An 11961-nucleotide genomic window follows, 5' to 3' on the forward strand; every position below is an offset into this window, starting at 1 on the left:
GCCATGGAGGATGTCATTGCCCCACAGAGCATCATCTCAAGGCTCACACACACACGTACTTGGCCTTGCTTGCACTCCTGGGCTTGGCAGCGGGGGCGTTCAACTCCTCTGAGGGCGTGCTTGGCTGGGGAACCTGTGGACGTTCCTCTTGGGCCTCACCGTGACCAACATGCTGAGGGACCTGCTGTCCCTGATGGCCATCGCCAGCCCAGACTACCTAGTCACCACCAATCTGGACTGCAAGGTCCTTGCCTTCTGTGCCAGCATCTGCTGCTTCAACGCCCAGGACCTCCAGGTGGCCATGCTCTTTGTGTTCCTCCTGCCCAGCACCCCACCCTGTCTGCCTACAGTGACCAAGGGTCTCTGAGGCCAGCCCTGGCTCTAGCGGCCATCCTGGTCTGCTCCCTCTGCAGCTCCCTGAGGTGGTGGCCCTGCTGGGCACCTCCACGGAGCTGCACAGAACCAGCCAGTGCCAGCTGGACCTGCTGACTGCTTGGCCTGAGTATTCGGTGGTGACATTCAGCCTGGGCTTTAGGCCAGCCCTCTTATTGGAGTTGGTCTTCTGTGTCCTGCTCTTGGCCACACAGGCCTGGTGGGCGCGGTCCCCCAGAGGGATGCTGCCTCGGCCACGCCTACTGTGCTGACCGTTACCCTGACCACGTTGGCCTGCTGGCTCTTCTACAATACCGTGCTGCTCCACAGGGCCAGCCTGAAGCTGCAGGGGGCCCTCAGCTCACCCCAGGAACACTGCCGAGGAGAAAGTAGCGTGAAGTCCCTGGAGACCCTGTTCCTCTACCAGCCCTGCAGGCATGTCTTGCTGAGGGCTCAGGAGAGCCTCGCCTGGAGGTGCTGTGGGGAAGCAGCCCCCCAGCAGCATCTCCTTACAAGGAGCAGGGAGCCAGGACTATGTCCAGGCTGCTGGGTACAGGCCAAGAGGCAGGAAGGAAGCTCCTGGTGTTTAAGAAACTCTCCACGTGCTGAACCGCATGTCCACCTGGTCAGACCCGACTAGCTGGAAGGTACTCATGAGCTCTCAGGTGTCAACTCCGCTTATGCAAAAAGCATGGTATACCTGGCCCCAGTCCACAGTCACACGTCAGGGAGACCCAGCAAGTCAAGGACACAAAGCCAGCCAGACACATGTCTGATAGGGACAGAAATTTCCTACATGGTGGGGGAGGGTGGTGGAAGACTCCATGATTAGCCTGACCACTGGTTGGTACCTTTCTCTACCCTACCCCAACCAAATGACAAAAAACAAAAAAAGGGATCTTGAAAATAGAGACGCTATTTAAATACCGCCTTAAATAACAGTCTGTCATTTAAATGAATAATTGAACAAAGGATGGTTCTCCTCCCACAAGAAACCCGACCTGTAAGTGTAGAAGAAATGGAGGAAACAGAAAAAGCCACAGTAATAACTGCTGCCGGCAAAACCCACCGTGGATGCTAGAACCAATGGTGGAAGCTGGATTTCCGCTTGGTCTGGAAGTACCCCCACCAGACAGTCATTAATTCACAGGTAAAAGCAGAAACGTTTCAGTAGACAAGTCACGCAGACACCACCTCAGCCAGTGGTCAAGGTCAACTCTGCCATCAGAAGGCGCATCCGCATGGTACCTCCAGACGAGATTCCTGGGGGAGGTAAGCACCGTGCTGACCGGGTGTTCTCTAAAAATGCAGGGCCTCGCTACAATCACAAGGAACTTTCAACAAACTCAAGCAGGGAGACAGTCCACAAAATAACTGACCAGTACTCATTTTAAGGGCCAAGGGCAGGAAAGACGAAGATGAAAATCTCATACACTCAAAAGAAATCATGGAGACACACCAAACTAAATGGGTCTCGGAACAGAGAAAGGACATTAGTGGAAAACTGGTTAAATTTGAGTAAGATCTGTAGTTTAGCTAACAGTATGCACCAATGTTAATTTCCTGGTTTTGATAACTATCCAATGGTTGTGTAAGGTGTCGACGTTATGGAAAGCTGGGTGAAAGGTACACAAGAACTCCTTCTACTATTTTTGCAACTTTACAGTCTAGAATCATTTCAAAATCAAACATTAGAAAAGTGAACACCAGTAAGAGATGAGGTAAACGAACACACCTCTACTACTACCATATACCACAGAGTACCATATACCATAAACCAAAACACCAAAGTAGTTGCCACTGAGATCATTCTGATTTATGGCAACTCCATGCAGGGGGCAGCGGTGGTTCAGGGGTAGAATCCTTGCCTTCCATGTTGGAGACCTGGGTCTAACTCTCAGCCAATGTACCTCATGCGCAGTCACCGCCCGTCTGTCCGTGGAGGCTTGTGTGTTGCTATGATGCTGAACAGGTTTCAGTGGAGCTTCCAGAATAAGACGGGCTAGGAAGAGAAGCTTGGCGACTTACTTCTGAAAATCAGCCATTGAAAACCCTATGGACCACAAGGGTTTGGTCCCCAACTAATCATGGGGACAGTACAGAGCGAGGCAGTGTTTCGTTCTGTTGTGGATGGGGGCACCATGGGTCAGGGGCTGACTCAATGGCAGCTAATAACAACCATATACCATATCCCATAGCCACGAAAACCCTAAGGAGCAATTCTACTTTGCACACATAGGGTTGCCATGAGTCTGAATCAACTCGACAGCACCAACAACCACCACCACCATATATATACCATGTCGTTGCTGTTGTGTGCCATCCAGTCGATTTCAACTCCTGGCGACCCCATGTGACAGAGTAGAACTGCTCCATAGGGTTTTCAGGGCTGCGACCTTTTGCAAGAAGATCAAACTGCCAACCTTTCAGCCAGTAGTCGGGCACTTAACCATCTGCACCACCCAGGGACTCCTCCATATGCCAGAGATGACCCTGGGTGCTAGGGGTGCTCATTGAATATGGGCTGGCTATTTCCAGTCTCTTGCAGAGCTGGAGGAGCCTTAGTGGCACAGTGGTTAAAGTGCTAGGCTGCTAACTGAAAGATGGAGCAGTCTGCTCCCATAAAGATTACAGCCTTGGAAACCCTATGCAGAAGTTCTACTCTGTCCTATAGGGTCACTATGAGTCAGAATCTACTCGACGGCAATGAGTTTGGTTCAGAGCTGGGGAGTATATGTATGTATGCATGAATTTTGAGGTAAAATACAACACAAGTTTATACTAATGCTTCCAACTCAAATTCAGGACTACAGGTTCCTAATGGCACCTCCCTTCTCCAACACAGACTTCTCAATTCTAAAGGACACCAGGAGTGTTAGAATTTGAGTATCACATAATTACTGATTTGCCATATCTCACATACGTAAATGATAGTCTCAGAATCACAACATCAACACTAACAACAGATTACTGAAAACTGTTCGAAAAGTTCACACTTCTTTTTTGTCCTCAGAGAATGTCCCTCACTGAATTATTATATTTTAAAGTCACTTGGAATAATTTTTCTCTATGTAGTCTGCTACCAACTGAATATATATTTAGGTAATGGGTTTTCATAATTTTTTGTTTTTTTAGGGATTGATTGCCTTTTATTTAATTATATAGTGAAGTAAAATATTTGCATGGCTCCAAAGATAAAACTTTAAATTAAGCAAATCTACTTCAGAAAAGTTTGGCTTCTATTCCAGTCCTTCCCTATTCCTTCTATCTCCAAATAGGTAAACACTTTAAAAATATTATAATACATCCTTCCATTGTTTGCTTTTTAAATACAAGCAGGCACGCATGCACACTCACATGAAGAGGGACAATATCAAGTGTTGGCGAGAACAGGGAACAATGGAAACTCTCAGATGCTGCTGGTGGAAGTGTCACTCAGTACAGCCACTTTGGAAAAAAGTTTGACATTATCTATTAAAGATGAACACATGTATATGCTATGAACTAGCAATTCCACCCCTAGAATTAAAAATATATGCCTATGCACCCACCCATTGCCACTGAGTTGACTTCAACTCATAAGGACCCTAAAGGACAGAGTAGAACTGCCCCCATAGGGTTTTCTAGGCTGTAATCTTTACGGAAGCAGACTGCCACATCTTTCTCCCGCACAGCAGCTGGTGGATTTAAACTGCCAGCCTTTTGGTTAGCAGCCGAGCACTTAACCACTGTGCCACCAGGGCTCCGCTACATATGCACACCAAGATATATATGCCAGAATGTTCACAGCAGTGTTATTCGTGATAGTCAAAAACTAGAGACAGCTCAAATGTTCTGCAAACGGAGTATGGGCGAATAAACTGTAGAATGTAAACAAATGGAACTGAACAAACTATAAATGCAGGCAATGGCATTCCATAATTGGAACCCAACATTCGGACTCTCAGAAACTTAACGTTAAGCCAAAGCAGTCAGACACACATATCCACACACACACATACAGCATGGTTCTGTGATGGCTTTACTGATATGTCAACTTAGTGAGGCTACAGCCCCCAGTTATTCAGTCAAACACTCCTCTATGTGTTGCTGAGGTTATTTAGTGGTGTAATCAAAGCCCATCATCAGTTGGCTTTAGGTGAAGGAGATTATCCTAGATAATCTGGGTGGCCTTAAAAGTAGGGTTGAAGTCTCCCCAGGACAGAAGAGAAACTCAGCCTGTGGACCGGAGCCCCTGTCTGTGCCCAGGGGCTCAAGTCTGCTGAGGGCTTCCTTTCCTGGTTGTCTGCCTTGTGGATTTCCAACTCTTCCCCACAATCACGTAAGCCTAACCTAGTCCCTGTAATAAATCTCTTAATATATAAATCTCCTACTGGTTCTGCTTCTCCTTTTGAGCCCTGACCTTTACAGATTCCATTCACACCAAGGTCAAGAAGAGGTAAAATTATAGTGTTAAAAGTCAAGAGAGTGGTCATCTGAGGAGGAGGATGTAATAATTCCAAGGGGAAAAATCCTTGGATTCTATAACCAGTGAAGTGTCCCTCAAAATGAGGATGAGATAAAGACATCAAATGAATAAAAGCTGAGAGAGCTGATGTCAGATGCCTGTTCTTAGGCTGAAGAAAAATGATACCAGTTAAAGATTCACAGCTACAGAGAAGACTGAAGACTGCTGGATAGATAAATATTTAGATAAACATCAAAAACTTAAAACAAACAAACAAAAACTTTCCTAATTCCTTTAAAGGACATTTGACTTTTCAACAGAAAGAAAACTGTATTGTGAGGTGTGTAACACATATAGGAGTAAAATATATGACAACAATAGCACAAAGGACAGGAGGGGGATAAATGGAACTATATTGTCATAAAGTGTATAAATCGTAAGTGAGCTAGTATAATATTAATTCACAGCAAAGTGTGAGGAGTCAGAGATGCATACTGTAACCTCTACAGCAATCACTTTAATAAGGCAGAAGAGGAAGCTCAAAGGAACAATGAACAGAGGAAACAAATAGAAAACAAATACCTAAACCCAATATGTCAATAATTACATTAAATATAAATGGCTAAAACTCCAATTAGAAGCAGAGATGATTAAAATGGATTCTAGACAAAAAAAAAAAAAAAAAAAGACAACACTATTTATAAGACACAGAGTATGTACTGTATGGTTCCATTTATATGAAGTTCAAGGACTGTCAAGACTAATTTATAGTGATACAAATCAGAATGGTGGCTGCCTCTTACAGGGGAAGGGAATAGACTGGACCAGGGCACAGGACAACTTTCTAAGGGCCCTAGCAATGCTGTATTTGATTAGGATACTGGTTACACAGTATATATGTTTGCCAACAATCACTGAATTCTACAGTCACTGCCTGTACAAATTACTGTATGTAATTATATCTCAAGAAAAAAGAACATCTGAAAAAAGTCATTAAAATTTAAAATAGCATAACTTTAAAAATTCAACAGAAGGGCTGAAAGATCAAGTTTAGGAAATACCTCAGAGAAAAATAAAAAGACAAAGGTATTAAAAATGAGAAAGAAAGGATAATATTAGAGGATCGATGCAAGAGGTCCAACACTGGATTAAGAGGAATTCTGGAAAAAACAAGAAAGAAAATAAAGAGTAAAAAAATTATGAAAAAAGAAAACTCTCTAGTCCAAAAATAAAGTACCACACAAAAGACCCACACCAAAGCACACCACTAAAAAAAACATGGATGGTCAGAAGTGAGAACTCAAAGCCCACCCAAGCAACTTGACAAATAATACCCTGCAAGCTTGACCATGCTAAGAGCAAGCCCAGTAGGTGGTGGTGATGGCTTTAACAGATGGAAAAGACAATTGCCTGAGGGCTCAGTCTGGTGCTACGCCCTGCACCTACACGCCGTCCTTCACTGTCAACCTGGCCAGCCCTGCACAGGAGAGCTCTAGAGGTCAGCCTACCCAGTATGATCACCACTATGTACCAAACACGCTCCAGATACACCCGCTGCTGGCACAGTAGAGTTGCCAGCTAAGATGCTTGTCTGTGGCCCCAGTTTCTCTGCCTGTGAAAGGGGGCTGGTAAAGCCTCTTCTCTCTGAGAAGCCAAAGGTTGCTGCCAGCATCCCTACATATCGCTGACCTCAGCATACCCACCCCCCCACCCCCGTTCTCAGGCTTCATGCAGCTTCCTTCTCATCAGCCTTTCAAGGGAGCCTTGTTAGCCATCACATGCTAGAAAACCTTAGGGGACTCCAAGGCTGAGAATGACCTTACCTGCTCTATTCCCCATGGCTCGTGGTTTCTGGGGCCACCACTGAAAGCCAGAGTGAAGCATCTCCAGACAGGGCTTGATTCCACTTACCCTGGGCTTTGATCTGCACTGCTACCTGGCTTTTTTTTTTTTTTTTTTTTCTCAAAAAATAATTTCACTGTGATTTGATTACATTGAGTGTCTAGATATTTCAGCTACAGGAATAATTCTAGAAAAAATAAAACCAAACCTGCTACCATTGAGTTGATTCCAACTCACAGTTATCTCTTGTGTGTCCGAGTAAAACTGCTCCATAGGCTTTTCTTGGCTGTGATCTTTACGGAAGCAGACCGTCAGGCCTCTCTTCTGTGGAGCCACTGGGTAAATTCATACCACCAACCTTGCGATTAGTAGTCAAGTGCAAACCATTTGTGCCACCCAGGGACTTTAGAAACCCAGTTACAATAATGTAAACTGGTGGTTCTCAAACGTTTTCCTTTTTGCAATAGGATCCTTCCCTCAAACAAAAGCTTTTAAGAGGGCCCCAGATATGGAACATCAAACAGGTGCAGCTCTGACGGGAGTGAGGGACCCACTGCTGGACCATCAAGGTACCCCCACACCCCAACCAAAGGCCCCTCAAGTGGGCCCTGTAGGGATGTGGTTGGTGCCAAACACATTACTGTGACTGGTCCACTGTACCTGGCACAGTCCCTCATCCCATGACAGTCTGGACACACACTGAGGGCAGAGCCACGAGAAAGATCTGGAGTCAACGGAAAACTAAGAAGTCTTCTAAGACCACAGTTTTCTAGCAGTGAGAGGGTACTTTTATCCAAAAGAAATGATTGGTAAAATCTTAATTTTAAAAAGGCAAAATCAGAGCTGATGGGGAGGGGTGTAGGTAGCCACCATGGTAGCCCCTGAGCCTTGCTGAGCCTCTCCTGGGGTTTCCTGAGGCACGGGTGGGCAATCACTTCAGGTGGGGCTGGGACAAGGGCCCAGGTCTTAAGCCTTGTGTTCTAGAGCATTCCACCATAAACAGTCCCCTCCTCTGGGCAGAACTCAGGTACCTCTGTAAGTACCAGGCACCTGAGCCAAATTCCAGCTGCCATGGCACACCACCACTCTCAGAATTCCAGAAAAGGCCAGGAAAGCACTGGGCAGTAGCCGAGAGGCCCAGCTGTATAGATGCCAGCACCATCAAAGCTGTCAGGACTGCCCCGCTCAGGGGCTGTGAAGCCCCACCATGGCATGTGAACGTGAACTGAATGCAGGAAGGCAGGCGTCACAACGAAGGGCCGAGATGGCTTGAAGGTTCCGGGAACGCTCTAAATTCCTTTTCATGATGGAAAAAGCTGGAAGATAGAACTTCTGGCAATTGATTTCCCCTAGAAAGCACCTCAGCAGACAGTGTGCTCAGCACTCTACAGCCTGTGTGCACACGCACACACACGCGAGTCACACATGCACATTCACACACATATACTTGTGCACACACATATACACATGTACACTCACGTGCACACACACACACATGCACTGGCACACACACTCACACTCACAAGGCTGCAACTGGACTGACTGACACATTGCAGGGACGCTGCCGCCGCACTGACAAATCCGCAGTTCTGCCACCACCACCATTGCAGGCTGGATCTCGAAAGCTGAGTTCGCACAGAAGGAAGCCACCCTGAGCTGCCGGAATGCCCACCCGTCCTCCAGGTCCAGCAGGCAGACGCTCAGAACAAAGGCTCCCCCCGGGCGAGGCCAGTGTCCCGGGTAGTTCTGAGGAAAACCCGACAGGCCAAGCCACTGCAGTTGGCAGCACTTTCCAGGAGCTCATCCCCTTCTTAGGCCAAATGGAGCAGCTGGGGGGTGACGCAGGACGTCTGAGGGGTAGCACAGAAGGTTCTGACAGTGAGAACGTGGCAGACGACAGGCACCTGACCACCACAGTTCAGTCCTGCTCTGCTACCTCACTGCTATGTGCCCTTGTCATCATCCCTGACCCACCCTGAGCCTCAGTTTCTCCTTCGTAATGGAGGCTAAGTGGCCTTGCCTTGCCTCTCAGTATTGTCATGAGGGTTAAGTAAGATCATGGACTTGAACGTGCTCTGTAAAGTGTCACACTGAGGCAAAAGGTTATTGATAATGTCCTCCAGGCATGGAAGGCCCCTCTGTTTCCCCAGATTCTGAACAACCGCTATGGCTTTGTCCACTCTGCAGGAGTGGAACACGGTGAGTCACATTTCTCCTCTTCCCATCCACAGCCACACACATTTGGCTTGGTTTCCATCCTAGATCAGCTCTAAAATGTCTTACATGGCCTGATGCCTCCACTGAACCAGGTCATGCCTTCAGCCCTGTGAGCAGTTCTTACTCACATGTCCTCTCCCTAGAACAGATGCAAAGGACAGACGAGCCAAAGTCACCAGGGGTAACTGCAGGCAAAGGACCTGCTTACGCCCTAACCATCCTTAATTCCATGACCCACCTGGAGAGCTGCAGCCTCCGTGAGAGATCGGTGGGGGCGGGGGGCAGGCAGAGTCCTGCCTGGAGGCACAGAGACAGGAAGGTGGAATTTACAGGGCCCTGAGGTGCAGACATCTACATGCATTGCTGAGTTCCATAAATACAGCCATCCCTACAGCCCCACTCTGCAGATGGGGACACTGAGGCTCAAGGTCAAATGAACGGCCCAGATCACATGACAGATGAATGCAGAGTGAGGAGCTGGAACCAGCTGGGACGTAGCAAAGTCTAATACTGGGCAATTTCAGATCACCTGCTGGGCTTCACAGTCAGGGGAAGTTTAGATCCGAGAAGAGTGGGATCCAGAGATGTCACTTCTCATCATACCTGGCTACCCGTGGGAAGTGCCTCGACAGTTCTACGCCTCAGAAGGGAGCTGGGTGGGAGGGAGGCAGGGAAGCAGGGAGAGCAGAGAAGCTCTGCTGTGCTGGCAGAATGCAGGACTGGGCTGGGGTCTGCAGGTCCTGACCCGGTGGTGTGTGTGGGGTTTTCTCCCCCGGGCTGGGGTCTGCAGGTCTTGACCCAGGTGTGTATGAGGGCTGCCTTCCCCAGGCTGGGGTCTGCAGGTCTTGACCCAGGTGTGTATGAGGGCTGCCTTCCCCAGGCTGGGGTCTGCAGCATCCTGACCCAGATGTGTGTGAAGGGCTGCCTTCCCCAGGCTGGGGTCTGCAGCATCCTGACCCAGATGTGTGTATGTGAGGGACCATCTTCCCTGGGCAACCTCGTTCTCTCGGCAGTTTTGCTCTCTGTGCACTATCCAGTATCTGGTTTCATTTGCAAATCTAACTGAGAGCTGATCAGATTGGATTCCCTCTGATGCCTCCTACACTTATCCTATTTGGGGATGTACAGAAATAGAAGTTAATTTTTAAAAAAAAATTCTTAAAGAAATCAAATTCAGCAGTGAAGCAATCCAAGAGCAGTCAGGGCACCAACCGGAGCAGGGGCCTCAGTTAAGTCAACCCTCTTCCTGAGCTCTGTGTTCGAGTAGGATAAATGCGATGCTAGCAGCCCTGCCCGCTGGGCTCGGAGCACTTCACAGGGGCCCGGCTAGCAGCCCTGCCCGCTGGGCTCGGAGCACTTCACAGGGGCCCGGTAGAGTAAGCTCTCATTAAATGTTCACTTAAGCACTTACAAAAGCTTGTCAAGTTCCACAAACACTTCGAGTCCAACACTGCCCCTCCACCCCAGTAAACATGAGCTAGGGTGCAGTGGGTGGGAACCCCTTAAGTCTGGGCCTCTGCCTGACACTAACTAGTCCTGCAATGGTTGACGAGTTACCTAACCCCCAGTGCTTTGATGAGAAGCTGCGTCCTAGATGGTGAGGTCACAGTTGAGCTGTCTGACGCTAAGAGTAAGCCAGAAGCAGGAAATCAGAACACATCTGCCCCGTGAGCCCCCAAGGCTAACACCCCGAGAGTGCACTCAAGGGGGCTGGGAGCTAAGGCTCTTCCTCGCCCCGAGGAAGTCATGGGTGCAGCTTTTAGGCCACGTGTCCTGGAGATCTCAAGGTTTTGGTTTTTAATTTCATTCATATATTTCATCCAAGAAAGTCATGCTTTCTCATGACTCATTTCCTTCAAAGTGGAGTCTCGGGAATCCTCAAGGCTGAAATCATCTTGAGTTCACAGCTGATGAAAGATATGTCCAAAGTAAAACCAGCCTCAATTATTTTATCATGTCACTCAAATATAAAATAAAATATAAAAGCTACAATATCAGAGTCGAAGAATATCTAAAAGCTGGCAGGAATCCTGAATGGTAGTATTTTTCCATTAAAAATTTAACACAGTATTCTGTTCCAAAAATGTGTATTTTCCAAAACACATACTGAAAAGGTTTTAAATTATTCTCACACAGAACACCTTGAAACTTGTCTGAACAGGCTCGTTACAGAAGATTTGAAGGGCAGCCACTCTGTCCACTGCTACCTGGAATAAGCGACCAGCCAGGTGACCCAAAGCCGCACAGGCCATCTTTGGGGAGGAGTACACACTGGCTCTCACAGACTCCTCAAGGCTGCAGCGATGAAATTTCAACTTTACCGCTTCCAAAGCTAAAAATCGCAGAAGAGACCCAGGGGAAGTCCACTGAGAGCAATGGAGCCGGCAGCTCTTGGAAAAGTTGCACTGTTTGGCTCAAGCTGCAGGCAGCCTAGCCCTGTGGTCCCAAGCTGGCCCAAGTCCACCCCCCGTAGGGACTCCAACTCTGTTGCCCTCCGCCACCTTTCCAGCCTCCCGCCACCACGGTCCACAACACTCTAACCACCGGCAGGTGGGGTACATGGGAACACTCTGGGCTCAGCTAGAGGTTGCTCCCTGGAGGTCCATTAGCTCTGCCTGCCCGATGCCTGAAGCCAGCATCTTGCAGGGAGGGGAGGGTGTGGGCCCTTGATCTGTCACCAACACGCAGATGTTTTCATCAGTCAAAGGAGGGCGAAGGTTAGTGTTCAGAGCAGAGAAACTACTTTGATACCCAATTTACTCGCCAAAAATGGCTGTTACTTCTTAGGTTTAAATATCTTTGTGAAGTTCATAGATTAAATTCTCTGTGCGTTACTCATGTGCTATTATCTAAATTTATGAAATCTAGTGTTTAGTTTTAAAATCAGTCAGTTGCTAAAAGAAGCAAGAATGTTTAAGTTTCAACAAATAGGTTATTACCGAAAAGATAAACAGTATCCAGTACAATCCTTTTAAACCCAAAAAAGTTTTGTACCAGCAGGTGAAGAAAAGCAGTTAAACTGGAAACTCCCGTAAAAGCATGCTCAATGGGGCTGACTCATTGCCAAAGTGAAGGAGAAAAGG

The 11961-nt window shown here is 47.6% G+C and overlaps 1 protein-coding gene across 1 annotated transcript in view; it reads right to left on the minus strand.

Moving 5' to 3' along the window:
* C12H7orf50 (chromosome 12 C7orf50 homolog) overlaps nucleotides 1-11961 on the minus strand; it is a 120428-nt gene that overhangs the window by 51692 nt on the left and 56775 nt on the right. The gene's annotated exons all lie outside the window — the stretch shown is intronic.

This window comes from Elephas maximus, chromosome 12 (genome assembly GCF_024166365.1).
Source record: "Elephas maximus indicus isolate mEleMax1 chromosome 12, mEleMax1 primary haplotype, whole genome shotgun sequence".
NCBI lineage: Eukaryota > Metazoa > Chordata > Mammalia > Proboscidea > Elephantidae > Elephas > Elephas maximus.